Genomic DNA, 22,143 nt, shown 5'->3' with positions numbered 1-22,143 from the left:
TCCCAAGGCTTTAAGAGATGATGAAACATGGAGTTTACGTAATTTCTTTACAAAGTTGACCATCGAGTTCTTGGTTGGGAACACACGCTCTCATTATCACATTGTTTCCATGGAGAAATGAGTCTTGATTCACGTGATTTCAGCTCTCCGTGCCTTTTCTAGGAATGGAGTGAACTGTTTTAGGAGAGAGGACTGGTTGTGTTATCACTGAGAGTTCTCTCCCCTCCTGTTACTACAGGAGGCAGGTTTGTTTTTCTGGGCCCTCTCGATTTTCCTGTGACCTGAACATAAGTCATCTTTGAGGTAATTTCATTTGAAGTAATTTCATTTTTGAAAGGTTTTCCATGAAATAAACCTGAATACAATACTTACCCACACAGTTTTGAACATCCCCTTTAAGGTATTTCATCAGAGACAAAGGGCTTTGCCAAGAGAATGCAGAACTGATTTCACTCAAGCTTTATGTATCGATCAGGACACAGAGCACATTCCTGTCTTAGGGAGACCCACAGGCATGTTGGCTGAATTTGGGTGGAAGCTGGCTTCTTTCTCACGTGCCAGTTTAGAGTAGATAGTGGTCCCGTCCCACTGCCTTCAGCACGTGCCTTCCGCTTGGTGGCTGAAGGTGGAAGCCTCGCTTTGTGCCATCTCCCAGGGGAAAAGGATCAAGGAGGGCAAGACCTGGAAGTCACACATTCTTTTATCCCAGTGGCCAGAACTTAGTCAAATGGCTACATTTACCTGCAAAGGAAGCTGAGAAAGCTCTCAGGAGTACAGCAAAATCTACTTTTCGGGTGGAAAGGAGACTGAACAATGGAGGAGGCTAGCAGTGTGCTACACTGTGGGAAGGAGTGAGTGGGGTCTGCAGCTCGTACCAGGAAAGCTGGAAAGGTACCCGAGCCCAGAGTCAGAATCTAAGAAGACTCCCGGAAACCAGGATACACACAGCCATTTAATGATCAGGGGAACACATTGCTCAGACACTGGGCAGCCAGGTAGAACCCAGGTGCTGGAGGGAATATAAGTAATTTAGAAGACTTCAGTTGACAGTAAAGAAATTCACCAGCAGAAAGAGCCCTGGATGAGGAGTCAGAAACCCTGGGATTTGAGTCCACCTCTTCCATGCCATAACCTGGGATAAAATAATCCAGTGAATGTTCAGTTTATCCGTCTAGAATATGGGAACAGTGGTGGTGACCTTTCTGTCTCCCAGGCTTAGTGTGAGGATGATGGATGCGGAAGTGCCGCAGACTGCAGCGCCATGGCAGCAGGCACAGCGTCTGTGTTATTGACCTTTGTGTCCCTAGCATCCAGCCCAGTGCCTGGCATGGACACATTTGTTCAGTGAGGTGTGAACTAGTATGAGAGGTGGGAAAAATTGTGTTGTGCTACAGAGCTCCTGAGCTTGGACGGTCTTCTCTGCTAGGTGGAACATTTCTTCTACTCTCCACTGGCCAAGACCTTGGACCTACATGTAAAACCAGGTACCTTACCAGGATGCAGGCAGACAGTAGGACAGCTCCCAACTGGGAAGCGTATGACACATAGTATGTCCTTTGCAGGGTGATTTGTTTACTCCACAGTTTAGGTCACAGAATATAGCAAAACTGGAGATAAGACTTTCATTTGGATGTCACGGTCCATGAATGTGAACTGATTATTTTTAAATGGTTTCATTCACCTGCAGTTTGGAAGATCAAACTTTACCAACACCACTAAAACTTGACTTTTTGCTTCATAATAACAAGATCCAGTTATAAAATTCTTCCGTTGATTTGAAAAAATGTGTGGCTTTAAAAAACCATTTCTTGAAAATATGGTGTAGGTAAGAGGATATAAAGGTGAATTTAATGTTTCTATCTTTTGGGCCATTTTAATCTTAATAATTGTGATTTTTTTTTTCCTTTACTAGTAAGGAAATGGGGACTCAATGAAATAATCAGTTTTGCTTTTTTTTTTAACTTTACAAATGAATAACTTTTATTCATTGTGTTTTTAATTTGTATATTCACTGAGGGTGGACTTCTTTCTTGGAACCCAATGAAGTATTTTTAATGAACTTTACTGGCAAAAGCCAGGAATTGAAATTGTATTCACAGTTTGCCCTCAACTGTGTTACAGTTTCATTCATAGAAGGATGGAAACACACCAGAGTGTTAACAGTGGCTCTCACCTTGTGGAATTAGAGGTAATTTTTATTCTTATCATCTTCTCTGCAGTTTCCTATTTTTCAACAATGAGCGTGTATTACTTTTATAGTCATAAAGGGCCAGTTAAAAATTAGTCCCATAAATTAATACTCTCCAGCCAAATCAAATTAACGCAGACCTATCCAGCTTATTTTCTGACTGAGGCATTTAGGAACTTGTTATAGAGAGGATGTTTTCCTTCTGGAAATTAACATACAAAGCTAAGTGTTTATAATGTGTTAGGCAAGATGTCCTGAGTAATGCTCTTCCTTGAATTAGCTGGCCTTTATTATAGTCACCAAAGGAGATGAATTTTGCAGGTTTCCCATTCGCTGTGTGACTGGTTTTTTTTTTTTTTTTTCCTGCCCTGTACTCCTGTGTGCCTCAGGTACCTCTGAGGCTATTACTCTGGAACTGAGCAACCCTGTCCTGTGTTCTCTCAGGACCCTTCCGTTTCTAGTGTCCCCTCCATCTGCTCATGACTTTGTAGATTTGGTTGTGGCTTCTTTCCACCAACATTTTCAAAGAGTGATCGTTACCCGTTTCCCTGTAGCGGCTTCCTCTTTCTCCTTGTGGCTCAGGTGCATGGTCTGAGCTGTGCTCCTGGAGTGCAGTGGGGAGGATGAGTAGGGACGGCCAGGGCACAGTGGGGGCCTTGAGCTAGCTGAGAGCTTTGAGGGAGGCACTCAGTGATCCATCCAGCACTTAGCCCACTCCTGGCAGGACAGGTTCAGCCGCAGCTCTTCGAGATGAGTGCTTGGTGTTTGAAGCCAGGCAGTCCCCAAGCCGTGCATTCGGCTATGGTCCTGCAATGTGGTAGCCACTGCTCTAGATGGCTGGCTGGGGGCACAATGATGAGCAAGGCAGACCTGGCCTCTGGTCCCTGAAGCTTTCATTTGGGTGGGAGAAACAGTTGACAGAGAAATAAGTGACAAAGATAATTACAGATTGTAAGAACAGCCCCAGAGGTGCCCCCATTTGTAGTAGAGCAGGAAGGTCCGGTGTTGGGAGGCTTCCAAGGCCTGCCTCTTTCTGCATCCTCAGTTCTTACTGGTGCAGAAGGAGGAGATGACTGAGACCTCTGAGCTGCTTCTCCCATTCTGTCAGCCTGGGCCAGCCAGAGTCCACAGGTGGAGGAAGCAAAAGTTGAAGGCATGAACTAGGGGCTGGCTCTTTTGCCCCTCCCCTTTCCTATGTCTGGATTACCCAAGTGCATGTCCATCCTTTCTGAACAGTGATGAGCCAGTTTGCACACAGGAGCCTAGATTTATGCATGCCTGAACTTTTGTCTAAAGACAAGCTTACATTTTCTCCATAATTCTCAACTTTGAATGAGGACCAGCTTCTCGTTGTCCCTTCAGTGGAACATTGGGCTCTTACCTCCAGGAAACTGGTTTCAGTTAACTTCATTGGGTTTCCCCGTCATCCAGCACCCCCCAGTCCTTTTGCTAATGGCTGAGTCTGACCTTTGCATGTATTTGGAAGAATTCACTGAGCCGTTGTTGCCCTTTCTGAAACTCTTGATGACCAACTCTCGCGGGATCTTTCTGCCTCACTACACGCTTGGTTTTAGACTGCCCAGAAATGCTTGGAGTTGGGCAAGTGAAAGCAGTTTCCCTGAACATCGTTGTTGAGTTGTCTTTTATATTTGATTTCTCTGTGAGGGTAGGACTCAGCCATTCGTCCTGCTCTTTGTGTCCCGTCTTTTGAAAACCGGGACACACAGGTCCCTCACCCCCGTGGAGACTCAGCCTCGTTCCTCTACAGACGTTAGGACTGCTTTTCTGACCCTACTTCTCCCATCTTCCTGCACAAAGAACAAAGCCTTTGAAGGTTTTCTCATACCTGTTTGATGCAGTACAGAAAACCAGGAGGTTATCTGCCTTCTGAAGGGGTCTGGGGACTCACTGGGCTTCCAGGGCACCCCCCGCCCTCTCCCACCCACAGTGGTGCCGTTTAACCAGAGAAACAAGTCATTCATGCAGTGCTCAGCTAACACTCCTACCAGGGCCTCCTTGGGAGGCTCTTTGTTGCTAAATTCAGTTCTCCTGGGTGGGTGGGTGGGGGAGAGCTTGTTACTATTCTCATTCTTTTGGTGTTGTTACCATCCCTTTAAAAATAGACCTACATACATGCATGTGTGTATGTTTATGTATCTCCTTCTACTCATCACAAAGGGCTTTGCAGAGTTGAGCCTCAGGAGGCCTGGCTGGCTCACATTTTGTAAAGTTTTGTTTAAGCCTTAGCTTCGCCTAGTGGGTTACCATCCACGGGGCTGCAAAGAGTTGGACACGACTGAGCGACTTCACCTTCACCTTCACCTTCATAGTTTTCCCTAGTTTCTGAGATAGCGTTGGATCCACTGTATTAGGCCTCCAGGAAGGAATACAGTCATTGGCTCCACCCCTTGAATTCACAGTCTCGGGGAGGAAAGCCTTTCACTACCTGCCTAGTGCATGCCGTTCTGTCCTGCTTACACAACTCTTAGACATCATCCACACGAAGAATGTTGTCCAGAGCCCTGGGGACTCAGGGACAAGGCACCTCTTACAGTCTTTCCAGCCTGGGCATATCTGCAGACCTCGTTCTCCTTGGCCACAGCGTGGTAAAGTGACTCCAGTTTGCTCTGAAGTAAGCAATATTATTTTAAAAAGTTGAATCTCAAAGCTGCCCCCAGGTGGTCTGAATGGCTGCCATCTCCTCTTGCATGTTGATGAATTAATAGGGTCTCACTAGCCACACCTGCTGAAGAGGGAGGAGGAAGGGGTCCTCCACCTGCCAGGGCCAGGCCTGGATGAGGCTTCAGGGATGAGGGAGTCATCCCTTCACTCGACATCAGCTGAGAGTCTGCTGGTCGCCTGGCACAATGGGAAGCCGCTGGAGTGCTGAGAGAGCAAGCAGCTAGTATCTAATCTCTGTTGTTCACGGACTCTTCTGATGGCCTGTAGACTAGGTAGGGATGCCGTCATGGAGAGGGAGATGGGTTGGGAGGTGGTGGTTCTGGTTCAGGCAGTGGTGCTGGCTTGGATACTGCTGGTAGGCAGCCATGTGGGAGTGGCCAGGGCACAGACAGGCCTCACTAGCTGCCCTGGCTATTTGCCCCCATGTGCCAGCCCTGCCTCAACCCTCCCCGGACCATGAGCCTGTCCTTCCCCAAGTATGCCAGCCCTGCCAGTCTCCTGTTCCATGGCTGATGCTGTTCACTCCCCCTGGAATGTTCACATCCCCGACTTCCCACTCCTGGCCAGTCTGCCACTGCCTAGGCCAGAACCTTGGGCTAGTGACTAGATCTCTCCGGAGCTTAATCTCTTCATCTGTGAAAGAGTGAGCATTGCACTGGCCTCATGGGATTGTGAGGATGTGAGATACATAGTTGAGTGTGATTATTACAAGTAGCCTCCCAAGCGGTCTCCTGCTTCCAGCCTGCCTCCTGACTGTGCTCTTGGCCCATGATCCCACGAAGACGAGATCAGCTCAGGTCATGCCTCAGGCTCAGAACCCTCTTGACAGCGGCTTCCTATCTCACTCAGAGGAAAAGACTTCTCCTGGCCCACAGGGCTTCCTGGTACTTCTCTCACCTCATCTCCCACCCCAGGGCCTGGTGAGGATTTGAGCAGACTGGGTTCTGCATGGCGCACCGTGGTGCATGTGAGTTGTGCCTTCTTGAGTTGTGCAGTGCACAACATGTGCAGCTGTCCGCGTCGACCCTGTCTGCCCCCTCTCGCTTCTCTCCAGGCACGTTGGAGCCCTTGCTGTTCTTCAGACACACCAAATGTGCTTCCTGTCCAAGCTCTTGCCAGTGAGCGCCCCTGTGCCCTGAATGCTCTTCCCCAGATACCCCTATGGCTGTTCATTCAGCTTCTCCAGGTCTTTTCTCTAATGTCACTCTGTGTAAAGTTGTACCACCCAGTGTCCTGCCCCACCCCCATGTTTCCCTTTTCCCTTTTTTGCTTTATTTTTCCTCTTAGTTCTTACACCATCTAACATGTAATATATTTTACTTATCTGGTTTATTGTCTGCCGGTTTTCAACAGGATCTAGGTTCTGAGGGCCACAAATTGTGTTTATTTTGTATTTATCTGAAGTGCCTAAATTCGAGCCTGACAGGTAGTCCGGTCCATAATGAATGAATGGATAAGTTTGCGACAGAGCAAGTGAAGTGTCTGGCGCAGTGCTCAGCTTACAGTCAGCGCCCAGTACGTGGGGACGGCTGTTGTGTTTCTTGTTGAGTACCCCTCAGGGACCAGCTCACATTCGGCTTTCTCTGAGCCCTTCCCCACCCCTTTCTCGGCTGAACTGAATCCTTGCTGCCTCTCTTCCTTGCTTTTCTTCCCTCTGTGCCTTCTCTCTCTGGGTGGTTTTTGTCATGCTGCATTAGTGAGGCTTATCTCACTCCTTTCCTTGTTTGACTTTGAATTTCTGCAATGACTGGTGTGTCTGAATTTGTGTCTTTGTGCCCTTTGCCTGCCATTTGGCACAGAATGGGAGCCCAGGAAGTGCTTACTGCAAGTGGGATGCTCTTGAATATGCCAGGATCCTTACCAGCTGTCCTGGCTCCAGCATCACTGCCTAACGTTCGTATCCGTTCCCAAGGTGAGGGTCAAGGGATAATTTGACAACTGCTTAAATGACGGACTCTCTGTTGGCGTATTTCAAGTGGATTTGGGGAGAGAAGGCCCCCCTGTGCATAGCCCTTTGGATGACGGTGTCAGGATGAGCTGCATGTTCCATATTTGAGAGCCTGGCTCTTTGGCTACTTAGACCCCAGAGGGTTGCGTTCTTTCAGTGGAGATCAATGTGGTTGGAAGAAAAAAATGACAGAAACCTTGAGTTGGCGCTTAGGGGCCTTAGGGTGGCGAGGGGTGCATGCCTTCTGAAGGTGGCATAAGGAACGAGCCCCTGCTTAGCCTGGGGAGGGGGTGGGTGCCTTAGGAGGCCTGGTCAGGTAGGTGCTTTGGGCTCCATGAGGGAGACCTTACATGCCAGGCAGGGAGTTTGGTTTCTTGTATTGGCAGGAGGTGTTCAGATTGGGGATTCTAGTGGAGGTAGGGGTAGGAGTCAGGGGGGATGGGAGCTGTGGGGAGGAGCTCTGGAGTCTTTTTCTCGTGTCCAGAGATGGTCCTGGGGGACCCACAAGGTGGCACAGCAGTGCTGGAAGGCATGGCTTCAGGGACCAGCAGTGACACCCACAGGGCAGTGAGCTGCAGCTTGACCAACAAAGTGCAGGAGGCTGAGGGCTTAGGGGCAGGGGTTTGGCATGGGTTGGGGTACAGGGCAGGGGCAAACTAAGAAAGTCTCAATTAACAGGGCCAGAGGGGCTGGTGGTAGGAAGATGAGAAGCCTGGGCACGGGGCAGGGGCCTGCTAAGGAGTAGAGAATGGAAGATGGGAAAGGCACCCCAAAGCCAGGGTGTCACTTCAGGAATTCCATCCCAAAGCAAGCAAGGGGAATGCGAACCCTTCCATTGCAGAATGAATCAATCCCTGCCGAAGAGAACAACTTTCAAACCCCTGAAGCCTTGGCCTTTCCACAGTGTGGCCCCTGGGGGGCCTCTTCATGTCCCTCTTTTGGGGCTGTTGTTGGTGTCCTGGGGTCTTCCTGCCCTGATCTGGTTGGCTCACCTGGTCATAATCCACTGCTTCTCTGTCATCGTGCAAGGCCAGTTGGTCTGACTTGTCAGTTGTCTGGCACCAAGTTGCTCTGCGGAAGAGCTGTAAACCCAGAGACAGGCAGGCTTAGATTCAAGTGTCAGCTCAGCCCCTAACTCTCTGTGTGGCCTTGGCTAAGATACTTGTTCTCAGGGGGCTCAATTTCTTTATCTGCCAGGCTATCAGCAAACAAGCTAAATCCCTGGGTTCTAGGCTAGAGCCCCTTAAATCCCTCCTGCCTTGGGGCAGGATTAGCCTCAGAGGATTGGGAAGGACTGAGCCTTCTGGTGGGAGCCCCGTGGAAAGGCCAAGGCTTGACTGTAAGCGTGTTAGGGCTTTGAAAGCTGTTGTCTCACCCAGGGATTGATTCATTCTGCAATGGAAGGGCTCCCGTTCTCATTCCCCTCGCCTGCTTTGGGATGGAATCCTGAAATGACTTTGGCTTTGGGGCACCTTTACCCTCGTCTGTTCTCTACTCCTTAGCAGGGATCCTGCCCCATACACAAACTTCTCATCTTCCTATCACCAGCCCCACTGGCCCTGTTAACTGAGATTTTCTCTTAGCCTTCCCTTAACTTTCCTTGCTTCTGACTTCAAACTCTGGGCCTCGTCTGCCCAGCTGGGGCAACCTTAGTGGCAAGGACACACATCCTACACTTAGCATCCCATTTCCTCTTAAGACAACACTTTCAGCCTTTTTCCACATGGCTCCCTCATTCCAACATGCTTCTTTAAGACGGCTGTGTAGTATTCTATCAAGGGAATGCCTTCATTAAGACATGAGCTTGTTATGGGGCATTTTGATTACTTCTAATTTTTGCTCTTTCAGCTAATGCTGCATTAAGCCATCTTTGTGTATTACAGAATCGTTTCATTAGGTTGGCATTTATCTAGCTAATGGCAATGGCCCAAGATTAGATAAAGAATCAGATTTTTTTTTTTTTTTCCAAGAAGAATATCCTGAGGATATATTCACATTTTACTTTAAATGCTAGGAAGGTTTTTGTCCTGTTTTCCATGATTGAAGAAGCAGGGTAACGGTAATGTAAGATTAGACGTAAGGAAAAGGCTGTGTATTTACAAGTAATACATGGCTTGTTTGTTCTTAAGTGTGGAGGTGAGCCCCATACATCCTCTTAAGGAGTAATCTGTCTGTGGAAAATTGAAGAATTATGTGTCCGTGTATTTTTGGCATTTTGTTTAAAACAATAACAAAATAAACAATGATCTCTTCTTGAGGATGTTTTAGAGAAATAGCCTAAAACAAGAAAAAGTAAATAGGATTTTTGAGGGAGAAACCATGTCTCCCTAAGACAGTGAGCCTGTCAGGGAGAGAAGTCTTCTTCGCAGTGGAAGCAGATTGCCAACTTCCTGAAAAGGTTTTGGCTTTTTGTTGGCCATTAGTAAATGGCTAGAATGAAACAGAGAAACAGATGTCACTCACTTGGTCCCTCGTATTCTTTTTAACTTGACATCTGTATTGGGGTGATGGGGAAGGCTTCCTCCATCCTGCTGATGGGTTGTTGATTTGGTCTCTGTTGATTGTTATGTAGACCCAGGCTCCAGGCTTTGCATTTCCACATAATCCAGCGAATGTTGACTGAGTCTTTACAGTGAATAAAGTAACAGGGGTTAAAAACTTGGGGAAAAAAAAAACCCCAATGCACCCCTGTTTCTGATGAGCTTATGAACTGGGAGTGGGAAGGTAAGACAAGTCTAAAATTAATGACTGTTCGGACTTCCCCCGTGGTTCAGTTGTTAAGAATCCACCTGCTGATGCGGGGGACACAGGTTCGATCCCTGGCCGGGGAAGATTCCACATGCCTCAGGGCAGCTAAGCCCGTGCGCCACAACTGCCCACCCCGTGGCTCTAGAGCCCATGCTTTGCAACAGGAGAAGCTGCTGCAATAAGAAGCCTGCTCACTGCAACTAGAGGGTGGTAGCCCCCGCTTGCCACAACTAGAGAAAACCCACGTGCCAGTGACAGAGACCCATCTCAGCCAGAAAGAAGTAAATAAAAATTAAAAAAAAACTAAAATAAAATTGATGATTACTCAAGAGAGATTGAGAAGAGGGTCCTGGGAGAAGTCAGCCCGACCCTGTTAGAGAAGGGAAGTATTCCATCTTATTGGACAGCTGGCGTGGGGGATTACAGAAAGGTGTTTAAGACTGGTTACTCCTGTCAGCACCTTAAGGACTGGCTGAGATAGCGCCTGGACATCTCCAGTGAAGATAAAAGGCCTGAGTAGAGGAAACTGAGGCAGAAGGACAGGGTATATGTTCGGGGTTTGGCTTAAACAATGGCTTGTGTAATAGCAGTCACTGCCAGCATATTATGGAGTGTATCAGCTGTGAGGCATGGTTCTAAGAACTTTATCTCTCTATTAGCTCATTTAATCCCTGCAGTGACCCAAATGAGGTCTTTTATAATCATCTCCATTTTACAGATGAATGGATAGACATAAAACAGTTTATTAACTGCCTAAGACCATAGTGTTATACAACTGAGATCAGAGCCAGTTGGTCTGGCTCCAGAATATCTGCTTCTAACCACAAAGCTGTCCTGCCTCCCATATAGAGGAGGAACACACACGGATTAGAAAGGTGGGTAGACACCATATTTTAGAGGCTTGGGGTATCAATGTTTAGAGATGCAGAAGCGGGAGAGGGGCCAGAGATGGACACGAAAGGGATCACTGTGGTGGGTTTGGGGGAGTTTGATGAGAGCTGTGGAAGGAGCCTCAGGAAGAAGGAGCTTCAAGGAGGGGTTTGTTAACAAGGCAGAGAGTTCCAGGAGGTGAGATCTGAGGGCATGTCTGAGCCAACCAGAAAGCCTAGAGGGTCTGTGTGGAGGGGGCAGCCAGGCTGCAGACACAGGAGCATCAGCCCAGGCTCTCCTGACTACGGTGCTGTTCGCTCCAGGAGGCTCTGTATTCTGAAGATGGCAAAGCAGGTGCAGGCACTGGGTATCATTGCCTGTATCCTCTTATTGGTAGAGGCAGTCGTGACAGAGAGGGCAGGTGAGAGCTGGCACGGCTAATTTGGCAAACCCAGTGGCTTTTCTGCAGCCTAATGATTTCTGAAAGCTATTTGCTATGCTCAGGCATAAGTGTGACTGCCTCATCTGAAAGCTGCAGCAATCGCTGTTTTTCCTGGAAAATTGGGCCCATGTGGGCTCTGTGTGTGGTTTATTTGAGTTCCATTTTTATAGCCTTATTACCTTGTCCTCATGATGCAAGAGGCCTCTTTCTCCTCAAGCTTTGCTGTGAAAATTGTTTCTTAAAAGGCACAGAGTGATCTCTCATCACTGGGGTGGTGCTCCCTCCAGAGCAATGCTTTTCTGCAGACTCTGCACACATTTTTCATCACCCCTGACACCAGTTGTCATGTTTTCTGATCGTTTGCAATTTACTGAGAACTTTCAGGCAGCTCTTGAATCTCACTGCTGCTACTGCTACTGCTAAGTCACTTCAGTCGTGTCTGACTCTGTGTGACCCCATAGACGGCAGCCCACCAGGCTCCCCCGTCCCTGGGATTCTTCAGGCAAGAACACTGGAGTGGGTTGCCATTTCCCTCTCCAATGCATGAAAGCGAAAAGTGAAAGTGAAGTCACTCAGTCATGTCCGACTCTTAGCGACCTCATGGACTGCAGCCTACCAGGCTCCTCTGCCCATGGGATTTTCCAGGCAAGGGTACTGGAGTGGGGTGCCATTGCCTTCTCCGTTGAATCTCACTACCTAGGTGTTCGCCACGATTTCTTCCAGAAGACTTTGTGCATGTAAATATCTGTTCAGTTCCTTCCTCTCTGACGGATGTCCCTGCCAGTGACCTTGTGAGCGCCTGACAACCAGTCTTGTCCTCTGGCCTTGAGTTGACAATGTTGGTAATTAGCATTTATGGAGCCTGAGCTATTTCTAGGCACTGCACTAAAAGATTTATATTCATGATCTTAATTATTTCCAGTCTCCATAAAGAAAGTACTGTTACTTCCTCCCATTTTACAGATGAAGAAAATGAGTCTCGCAGAGGGAGAGTAACTTGCCCCAGGTCACACAGTAAATGGCAGAGCAGGCCTCCACCCAGGCCTTTCTGACCTTGGAGCCCATGTAGTCCCATTCATTCATTTATTCATTCATTCAACCACACAGGATTGTTGTTACAATTTACCAAGCACTGTTCTAGACCCAGGGGATACAAGAAGAGAAAAAGAAAAGCAAAAATTCCTGCCTTTAGCGTACATTCATATTTGGAGAGATAGAGGAACAAAAAACAAAATATACAGTATGCTGTATGGTAATAAGGACTATAGGAAAAAGCAAAGTAAGGTGGTAAGCTAAGAAGTGTTGGGAGGATTTTAAATAGAGTAATCGAAGGCCTCATTGAGAAGGAGACAGAGTTGTTAGGTCAGATAGCAAACAGACATCTCAAATCTCAGTGTGTCAACTCAAGAAAACTTTTATTTCTCATAGAGAAAAGTTCCAGTGGGGCTGCTCCTGGTTAGCAGGCATCCTTCCTGATGGTTGTTGAGGGACCCACACTCCTTCTATCTTGTGTCTCTGTCAAGGCCCTCAGATTCCTTTCCATTCAGCTGAAAAAGAGAGAGGACTTTGGGAACGTTTTTACAGGCCAGTGTGGAAGAAACCTTGCATCTCTCATACTTAGAACTCAGTCACATGTGTACTCCTGACTGCAAGGGAAGCTGGGAAATGTAGTCCAGCCATGTGCTTACTAGTAAAAGGAAATGGACTTTGGTAAACTCATAGCATGCAGGCTTCCCTGATGGCTCAGCGGGTAAAGAATCCACCTGCGGTGCAGGAGACACGGAAGATGCGGGTTCGATCCCTGGTTTGGAAAAATCCCCTGGAGGAGGAAAATGGCAACCCACTCCAATATTCTTTCCTGAAAAATCCCATGAACAGAGGAGCCCAGAGGGCTGAAAAATCCTGTGAACAGAGGAGTCTGACAGGCTCGCAAAGATGGGTAAACTCCTAGTATAGTGTATAGTGAATGAGGTGGAGAAGTTAGTCGTGGGTCTAACTAGGGAGAGAGTCAGGCTTGGGAACAGCGGGTGGACAGAGTGGCTGGAGTGGAGTGAGGAGAAGGGGAAGACGTGGTGGAAAGTGAGGGCGGAGAAGTAAGGGGGCCAGGCCACTAAGGCCGTCGTCAGGACTTGGTTGCTTTGTGACTGACAGGGAGAGCCAGGAACACTTCAGCGTTTTGAAAGAGGAATGGCATGATCTGAGTCATATCTTGACAGGCTCACGGTGCTGTGTTGAAGGAGAACTCAGGGAGAGAAGTTGAGTGTGTTGGCATTACCCAGTGAGTGATGAGAGCAGCTAGGTCCCGAGTGGAGGTGGTGGTGGTGGAGATGCTGGGAAGTGGTTGGATTTGAGCTCTGTTCTGAAGGTGGAACATGTTTTGCTGTGGAATGGGTGGTGGGGTGGGACCGAAAGAGAGGACTCAGGATGGTTCTGAGATTGTGGCTTTTGCTTAATGACTTAGACTCAACTTTCAACCCTTAGAAGTAAAAAGAGGGGAAGAGTTTTTGGAAAAAGGTATCCAGACACCCTCTGGGGCCTGACCTATCTCTCATAGCCTCTTCTCCTCCACAGTACTTCCTTCAGCACAGATAGGCAGTTCTTTTTCACAATGAGCTTTTAGACAGCAGGACTGGGGGGACATCTGTGGCTCCTCTCAGCACAGAGTCTGGAGGGGACAGCACTGTCAGGGGTCTCATGTCATTACCGGGGGTCTTTGGGCTGAGCCTCAGGGCTCCTCCCTCGGGCTGATGTGGAAGGTGCCCAGTTTCCCTCTGGGTGATAGAGAAGAGCCTGCAGAGGCCATTTCCAGTCCATGCTGTGTGTAATGTAAGAATATAACTGTGTTTTGGAGTGGGAGCAGAAACAGCTTCCCTGGTTCTTCCTTGGCAATCATGACCTGCCAAGGCAGAAATGAGAGAGGGAATTTTTTAGTGGACGATGCTCCCACTAGAAGCATAAAGGGAAATAAAGTCTGTCTTAAACAGAGCAGAATATGAGCTGTGGCAACAAATATTGCCTGTCTTCTAGGTGCTGGGCACTGGCTCAGTTTTTTGGTTTCATTGGAGAGGGAAACAAATATATACTGTTCCTGCCCTCCTGGCAGAGTAGACTAGAATGATTTGCTGCAAGAAATTATATTTACACCCAAGTATTCCTTTTTTTTTCTTTAGTGATTGTAAACGATACCATATTCTTAATTTCAGTGTCCACATGTTCATTGCTAGCATACAGGAAAACAGTTGAGTTTTTGTTTTTATTTTGTATCCTACATCATTGCTAAACTCACTCATTGGTCGTAGGCATTTTTTTTTTTTCTTTTTTGGTTGTAGTCCTCAGGATTTTCTATCTGGACAGTCATATCATCTACAAATAGAGATGACGGTTTTATTTCTTCCTTTCCGGTCTGTTTGTTTTGTTTGCTTTTGTGGCCTCTGGTGCTGGCTGGGACTTGGAGCACTTGGTTGAGGGAGGGTGCTGGGAGTGGACAGCATCGTCTGTTCCTGATCTTGGGGGCAGCGTTCAGTCTTTTCACCAGTAAGCGCACGGTTAGCTGTAGATGTTTTTTACAGATGTCATTTGCCCTTCATCGTATGGGTATGGGTGGGACCATGGGCTATTTTGTGGTGTTGGCTGATATAGCGCAGTTATTATCTAAAAGTTGTCTGTCTTGCTGCAGGCAGCAAGCTTTCATTGGAGCCTTTTTGGTGTGTGCTTGTTGGCATCTCCAGGTTCTTCCATTCCAAGTGGGACATAAAGCAACTGTGGGCTGCTCGCCACAGTGTCCTTCCTCGGGGCCTGAGGCCCCTCGCTGGACCGCCTTCTTCACTCAGCCTTCGGAGTCTTTTCGTGTTTGCCTTGTGTGTCCCGTGTAGGAGTTTTCATTGTACACAGAAGGTGGAAAGGGGAGAGTGTGTCTTCTTCATCCTCCTGGAAGTGGAAGTGGTTAGAGAGACTAGAGGATTGGGTGGAAGCCAGTACGTGAAGGGCCTTCACACCAGGGTTTTGACTCTGTAGCTGGTAGAAGGGCTCTTGGAAGGTCATCTCTGCCATGGTGTGGAGGGATGGGGAAGGGGAGAGGCAGAGAGACCAGGAGGCTGGTACCTGAGCTCAGGGAGGAGAGGATGAGGTTCTGGACTGTGACAGCAGACATGGGGCAGAGAGAAGAAGGGGGAGTCCACATGGGCCTTGAGGAAGTCTGAGAAGACCAGGTGAGTCTGAGATTTCTAGCTTGGGCAACTAGCTAGGAGATTGGGAAGGCAGGGGAGGGGTGTGAGTGTAACCTAGTGGGTATATTCTAGGCCTGTTAGAGCGTGTCAGTAAGACTGGACTTGCTGTGCTTGCCTTCAGGGCTGACTTCACAGAGGAAGCCTGGCTGCTGTGTAAAAACCCAGGGAGCTCACATTCTGGGCAGAGGAACCAATGTGGAGAAAGGCACGGATAGAGGAAACGTCCCAGGGGGCCTGTTGGGACTCCAGCTCGTCGAGGCATGAGTGGGTAGTTACTGGTTCCATAACTGGGAAGGATGCTGGATGCTGTAGGAGTTCACAAAAGCAGGAGGTTCCGGAATAGGAGCTGACACTGCTGGGGATCCATCTGGCGCCTCCGGTTCATTGTGCGTTAGCATCACTCTTTCTTACTGCAGACAGGCCTCCCTCCCTGTGAGGCACCACTGCTGATAGCCCCAGTGTAGCCATTCCAGCGAAGGGAGAACTCCGTTCTCTGCATCCATATATCAGTTCTAGAGAACAGCTCTGGATGGCCCAGCTTGGGTGATGTGCTTGGCCTTTGGGAGCACTACAGCACAACTGGCTGTTGAGGGGTGAAGATTGCTCTAATCTGAGCTGGATGGATTACCCTACCCGCACCGCTCCCCCCAACCCCCCACCGCCACCCCCCATTGGGTCAAGCAAGACCTTTTTAAAAAGAAAGCAGAATAAAAGTATCTAGGGAAGATTAAAAAAAAAAAAGAATATTTACTATGTAAATATTTAATATTTACTACTAATATTTACTATTTATATTTTGAAGAATTTATCATTTGGCAATGTGTAGGAACTCTGTGTGTGCTGGGACATTCAGTCATGTCCTACTCTTGGCGACCCCATGGACTGTAACTCCTCTGTCCATGGGATTCTTCTGGCAAGAATACTGGAGTGGGTTGCCATGTCCTCCTCCAGGGGTTCTTTTCAACCCAGGGATCGAACCTGTGGCTCCTATGTCTCCTGCATTGGCAAGTGAATTCTTTACCACTAGTGTTACCTGGGAAGCCCAGGAGCTCTTTGGAAAGTTATAAAGCAGGGGACTTGATCAAATCTAGGTTTTCTAAAAATTATCACTGTATGAGGTTGTGGTTGAAAATCAGGCAGTGGGGTCGCAAAAGAGCTGGACCCAACTTGCAGCTAAACCATCAGTGGGTAGATCTGGGGAGACTGGTTGAGAGGCTGCTGCTGCTGTTCTGAGGAGAACGGATAAGACCTGAGCTACTTCCAGTCCTTCGATTCTTATTTCATTTGGACTTCACCTCCAGCCACAGCATCAGGTGCGCCAAGGAGAGAGATAGAGTCTGGAGGAGACAATCAGGCAGACAGGGCATGGTGAGTGAAGGGGGCTTCAGGAGTACTCGCCACCAGCACCGAGCAGGTAACAGGTGTTCTCCGGAAGGCTAAACTTGCTCTTTGGAAACAAGTTATGAATTGGTGGCAGACTCAACATGTCTTTCTTATGAATTCTTAAGAATTGTGAATGTTAATGGCTTCTTGTGGTATCCTAACTGGGAAAGTAAGTTGATTAATTATATTTTTCTGCTTTTAAGAAGTATCTTTTCTTTAAGGAGTCAGATAATAGGAGATATATCAGTACTGCCAGGGACACTGGCTGGAAGACCCCGCCTTGCCCATCAGCCTACCCTGGGGCCCGCCAGTCCACTTTGGAAACACTTGTCCCTTGGGCATTGTCCTTGCTGGGAAAGCTTACAAGAATTTTAACCAAAGAAGTGATGTAATGTGTCTTACATCATAACAGACTCTGTCCTGTATTGAGACTAGGCTATGGGTGGAGGTGGCAGTGACACCAAACACAGAAGCAACGAGAGCAGGAGCACCAGTTAGAGGCTCTGGCAATAACCTAGGGTGGCGAGGATGGAGGGGGTGAGGAATGGCCACATTCTGAATATACTGAGTTGGCAAAAAAGTTCATTTGGATTTTAACCAAGATGTTACAGAAAAACCCGAACGAAGTTTTTGACCAACCCATTATTTTGAAGGTAAAAACCAGTTTTGGTGAGGATTGGAGCGAGAAAGAGAGATGAGAATGACTCCAAACCTCTCACCCTGGCAACTAGAAGACCAGGAGACCATGCCTTTAAACTAAGATTGGTAAGATTCTGGGAAGAGCAAGTCTGGGGGAAGGTCAGGGGTCTATGTGAGACGTGTCAAGTTTGATCCAGCAAACACATCTCACAGAGACCTCCTCTCCACTTGACATCTTCCCTAAAGCAGGCAGTAGAATATACTAGCCAGGAGTCCAAACGAGAGACCTGCGCTTGGAGAGAGATCTGGGCATCCTTGCTGTATAGGAGACTAGGTGAGATCACCCAGGGGGGGACTGAAGGAATACAGAAAGGAGAACTGTGATTCGAGTCCTGGGGCTTTCTGACATTGAGATGTGGGGAGACGAGGAAGAACCAGCAAAGGGAACGAACAGCCAGCGAGTGAGGTGGGTGGAAAGCCTAGAACGCTAGCCTGGAAGCCAAGTGAAGAGAGATGTCAACAAGAGGGAGTGATTCACTGACTGCAAGAGCTATATGGGGAAGACATAGACTTGCCCGTCAGATTGAATAACATGGAGGAGAAGCTAAATGCATGCTTTTAGACCCAAGCACAGCCTTTCCAATAAGTAGTAGTTCCCACCTTGAAGGGGAATACACGTGTGCATAAAGGGTCATTTAAGATTGGGGGAAATAGGTCTGAGAAAGATGTAAAGATGGTACCATGGGAGTCCAGCAGAAAGAGACAGTACTTCTGGCTTTTGTAGGGAGGATTGAGGTCAGATTTATTCATGTCTTCATTCATTCATTCCACAGAAACGTTTTGGGTGCCATGGACAGGGAGGAAAGGAGAAAGTAGAGCTGTTATTTCAGTTTTGTGGACAATAAAGAGTCTGGAGCTGGATGGTAGTGTTTGCACAACAGTGTGAATGTATGTAATGCCACTGAGCTGCACAGTTAATAATGGTTAAGCTTGTAAATTTTGTTATGTTTTTTTTATCACCACTACCACATACACACACACACAGACACACACACACATACATAATTCTAAAGGAGAAAAAAACCTTCTTGGGCCCCACCATGACCTTGGTCTGGAACAAGATGTTGAAATGGAGGTCACTGCAGTATAGAAGGAGATAATGTGGCAAGAAGGGGAGGAAGAATGCTGAGAGAAGGGACTGGCCACCAGTCCTCTGTCTGGAGAGGGGTCCACTGGGGGAGACCACACGAGCTGAGGCTGCAGACTCAGGCTGGGCCAGTTGTTGTAGACCTGGCAGCCCGCCTGTGGAGTCCGGCTTGCCTTCTTACGTTCTGGGAGCCTCTAAAGGTTTCTGCTCAGGGAAGTGGCATTCCAAAGGTGTGCATTTAGAAGATTAATCTCATTAATCCTTCCTGTTAAACCATTGCCTATTAAAAGCAGTGAGATTGAAGCATGCATTTCTAGGATGACAGTTGTGGTCCAGCAGAATTTTAGATACCTGGGCATGTGTTTATGAATTGAGTGGGTCAACTTTTCCACCCATTTTACAAATATTTATTGAGAACTATCTAAATGCCCATAGTACTCTAGACATTGGGGATAAGGGATGGGGTGAATTTATCAGATCTCTCCTCTTGACAAGTGTACAGTCTAAGGAGACCCTGTTCCCAAATAAGAAGTATGCTACATTGTACCCTGTGTTACCATAAATGTCTCACCAGAGTTCCCGGGAGCTGACAGGAGGGGTGCTTGGCCTGTCTGGGACACCGGGGTGGCTTCCAGGGAGAGACTGTCTGGTGGATTTGAAGGATGAGCAGTATTTTCTAGGCAGAGATGGCCAGCCTGGGAGGACAGTGAATCACAACTCACTGGGAGTTGTAAATTTAAAGAAAATGTAGAAATGTTCTCTTTTAAAGCTAAACTCTTATTTCATTGGCTTTTAGGTGGTGCTGTCTAACGTGCATGTTTTTGGACCCAAGCTTAACTTTTCAAATGTGGAATGCTAGGCCTTCATTGGTAAGTTTGTTTGATGCCTTCTTACCGAATTATGCTATCAAGGATTGGTATTTGGAATGAAGGGCAAGGTCGTTATCACTGGTACTGCTCTGTGAAGGGTACTGCACCTGTACTCTGGAGAAGCCCACAGCGTAGGTGGAAAAGATCTGCAGGAGAAGGGATCTCAATTTATGTTTCTGTGGTAGATTCAGAGAGAGAGGCCAGAGGGGAAGTATCCCAGGTGCAGAGGATAGATAAAGCTGGCCTCACAGAGAGGCAGAGCTTGACTGTGTTCTGAATGATTGACAAGTCCAGCTGGGGGATGAAATATGCTTCTCTGGCTTGAGAAGGTGGGTATAAGATGGAAAGAAAGTGGACTCAGCAAAAGACCCACGAGAACAAAAATTTCATCCAAAGGAGTGGTGAGTAAGAAGTTTGGCAGGATCTGCTGGTGGCTGATTACTCTAAACCAGGGTCAGCAAACTTTTTCTGTAAAGGATCAGATGGTAAATATTTTCGGCTTCCTAGGCCATATGGTCTCTATCATGGCTCCTCAACTCTGCCATTGTAGCGGGAAAGCAGCCATAGATAATATGTCTGTGATGGTGTGGCTGTGTTCCAATTATACTTTATTTACAGAAACAGATAGTGGACCGAATTTGGCCTGTGGGCTATAGTTTGCCCACCCCTTTTTAGACCCTGAATGCTAGGCTGAGGCACTTGGAGACAGCAAGAAGCCATTGAAGTTATTTGGAGCAAAGAAGTAAAATGGCTGAAGTAACATGTTAGGGGCATTCTGGACAAGAAGCATAGACTCTGTTCCAAGGCAGCAGCAGCAGTCCAGGCATGAAGTCACGTGGCTAACGACGGTTAAGATGGAGCAAAGGACCAAAAGAAGAGATAGTGCAAAGGGAGAAACGCAGGGTTTATGGTATTCTTAGACTTTAAAGACAGGAGCCAAAGAAGATGAATGTTTAAACGTGATAGTTCATAACCATTGATCAAAATGTGGCAGTTTGGGGTGGAGAAGGATAGTTGGTGCACCCAGTTTTAGGTATACTGAATTCGAGGTGGCAGTGGTTCATCCACAGGACGTGTCTAATACATCACTGGAGATACACGGTCAGCACCTGGGCTGGGAAGGGTGGGCCTGGAGATGGAGAAGAGAAGCATAGGATTAATATGCTCTCCCCGTGATGTGCCGAGGGCAGAGCCTTAGTGAGTGCATAACTCTGGGATGGGAAAAACAGAAACTGGAAGAGAACCAGAAGCCGAGGGGGAGAGAGTCTCAGGAAGCAGAGAGGATGGGGCAGCAGAGACCAGGGAGAAAGGGACCTGAGGGAAGGCTGCTCTATTAGTGATAAGGTGGTTACAGCTGGCCTTGAGAACATGCTGTGGGGAGGCAGAAGGGGGAAGGCAGCGAGGTTGCACAGGGTCCATCATAAACGAGGGATCAAGAGTCAGAGACATTAGTAAAAAGAGACCAGTTATGGAGAGTTTGAGTGGTAAAAGAAAGGAGATACAAAGATTTCAGCATCTGAATGCCAAAATAAGCTTTTTAGCTTTGAGGCCAGCAAAGCGTGCTGTGACCGGTCTCCTGTCCTCTGGAGCCAAGTGTGTTTGGGAGTTTGTGTGTACCTTGGGCCTGCGATTGTGTTCTTACGCTTTGTTTGAGGTGTGGTGTTCCGAGCTCTGCTGCAACTTGCACCCGTGGAATCCAGTCCGTGTCTGGACCCCTGCCACGAGACAAGATGCGATCTGTTGGGGAAATCGTTGCATTTGCCTGAATTGGAGGAGAAAATAGGATAGAGCAAGAAATGGAAATGAAACTCCTTACCGCAGAGTCTGCCCAAGTATGGGAATTTGAGACAATTCCTCAAGTCACTCAACTAGATAGCAATTTATGTTTTGAACACTTTGAGTGTATGTCCTTGGGTTTGAATTCCGAGTAGTTTTTGGCTCACTTTTCACAAATATATCAGTTAGAGATGGAGTCATTAAAGCAACAGGTGGAACAGGTTTGCAGCCTCTGTTTCGTGAAATCTCACTGAGTTCCAGGCACAGTGCTGAGTGCTCTATAGGTATCATTTTAATTCCATCTTTGCAACAACCAGTGACAGAGGCATTAGTGTTTCCACTTCAGCAATAGGAAATCAAATCACAAGAGACTGAGTAACCTGCCTGAGGTTAGAAGGGATTTGAACCCAGAGTATCTGACCCCTGGTTTGCACTGCTTTCTGTTTCCCACCTAATTCCCACCTAAATCCGGAATTGCTCCTCTGTCTTATGTAGAAGGATTGGAGTCAGCATGAGCTCTTAAGGTTAAATACTTAGAGCCTACAACGGGTGTTCCTGCTTCTTAGGAGTCTATTAAAAGGATGGCAGGAGTGTGGGACCCCTGGAAGAGACTAAGGCCAAACTTCAAACACATACTTGACTGTTTCCCCAGCTGAAATGTCCCTTTAGGTGGAGAAGGCAGCACCCCTGGGCTTGGAAAGGAAATCTCACTAGAAGGCGTGACAGTCAGATTCCAGTCCTAGCTCTGTGGCAGTGATAATCTGCTTTTTGTTGAAATACTTGAGTTTCTCTCTGCTCACCTCCAACTTCAGGTTCCAAAGGCAGAGTCCTGTTTTGTCTTGCTCTCCACCAGCATCCAGGCTGGTATCAGGTGTGTAGCATGTGCCCACTGGATTTTGTTGTTTTTAGTGAACCAGGCAGCCTGGGACAAGGTGCTTAACCTTTGGTGTGTCAGACACTGAGCTCGGCACTGTGGTCATAGAGGAGACACCAGACAAGTTCTGTCCTCATGAGGCAGATGCATGAGCAGGACAGACAGAGTAGAGGGGGTGAGATCTAAGGTCAGATAGGCAGGATAAGGCTCTGAAGAAAGCGGTGATAATGCTCTTTGGGATGACTGCGAATACCTCCACACTGTTCTCTTTGCTAGGCTTGGTGCGGTTGCTGATACCCGCTAACTGCTCCCCGCCGCGAGAGCGCCCCCTGGGTGTCAGAGGGGCCTCCT

General features: G+C 47.7%; 1 protein-coding gene across 2 annotated transcripts in view; it reads left to right on the top strand.

The window, feature by feature from the left end:
* The window catches only part of BMAL1 (basic helix-loop-helix ARNT like 1), a 108,857-nt gene that overhangs the window by 14,120 nt on the left and 72,594 nt on the right, over positions 1–22,143 (top strand). For both annotated transcript variants that reach the window (XM_052653275.1, XM_052653274.1), the window contains exon 2: positions 19,070–19,142. The gene's annotated coding sequence lies outside the window, so the exon portion shown is untranslated. The remainder of the gene's footprint in view (positions 1–19,069; positions 19,143–22,143) is intronic.

This window comes from Budorcas taxicolor, chromosome 15, assembly GCF_023091745.1.
Source record: "Budorcas taxicolor isolate Tak-1 chromosome 15, Takin1.1, whole genome shotgun sequence".
In the NCBI taxonomy this organism is placed as follows: domain Eukaryota; kingdom Metazoa; phylum Chordata; class Mammalia; order Artiodactyla; family Bovidae; genus Budorcas; species Budorcas taxicolor.
This window is presented reverse-complemented; position numbering and strand designations above follow the sequence as displayed.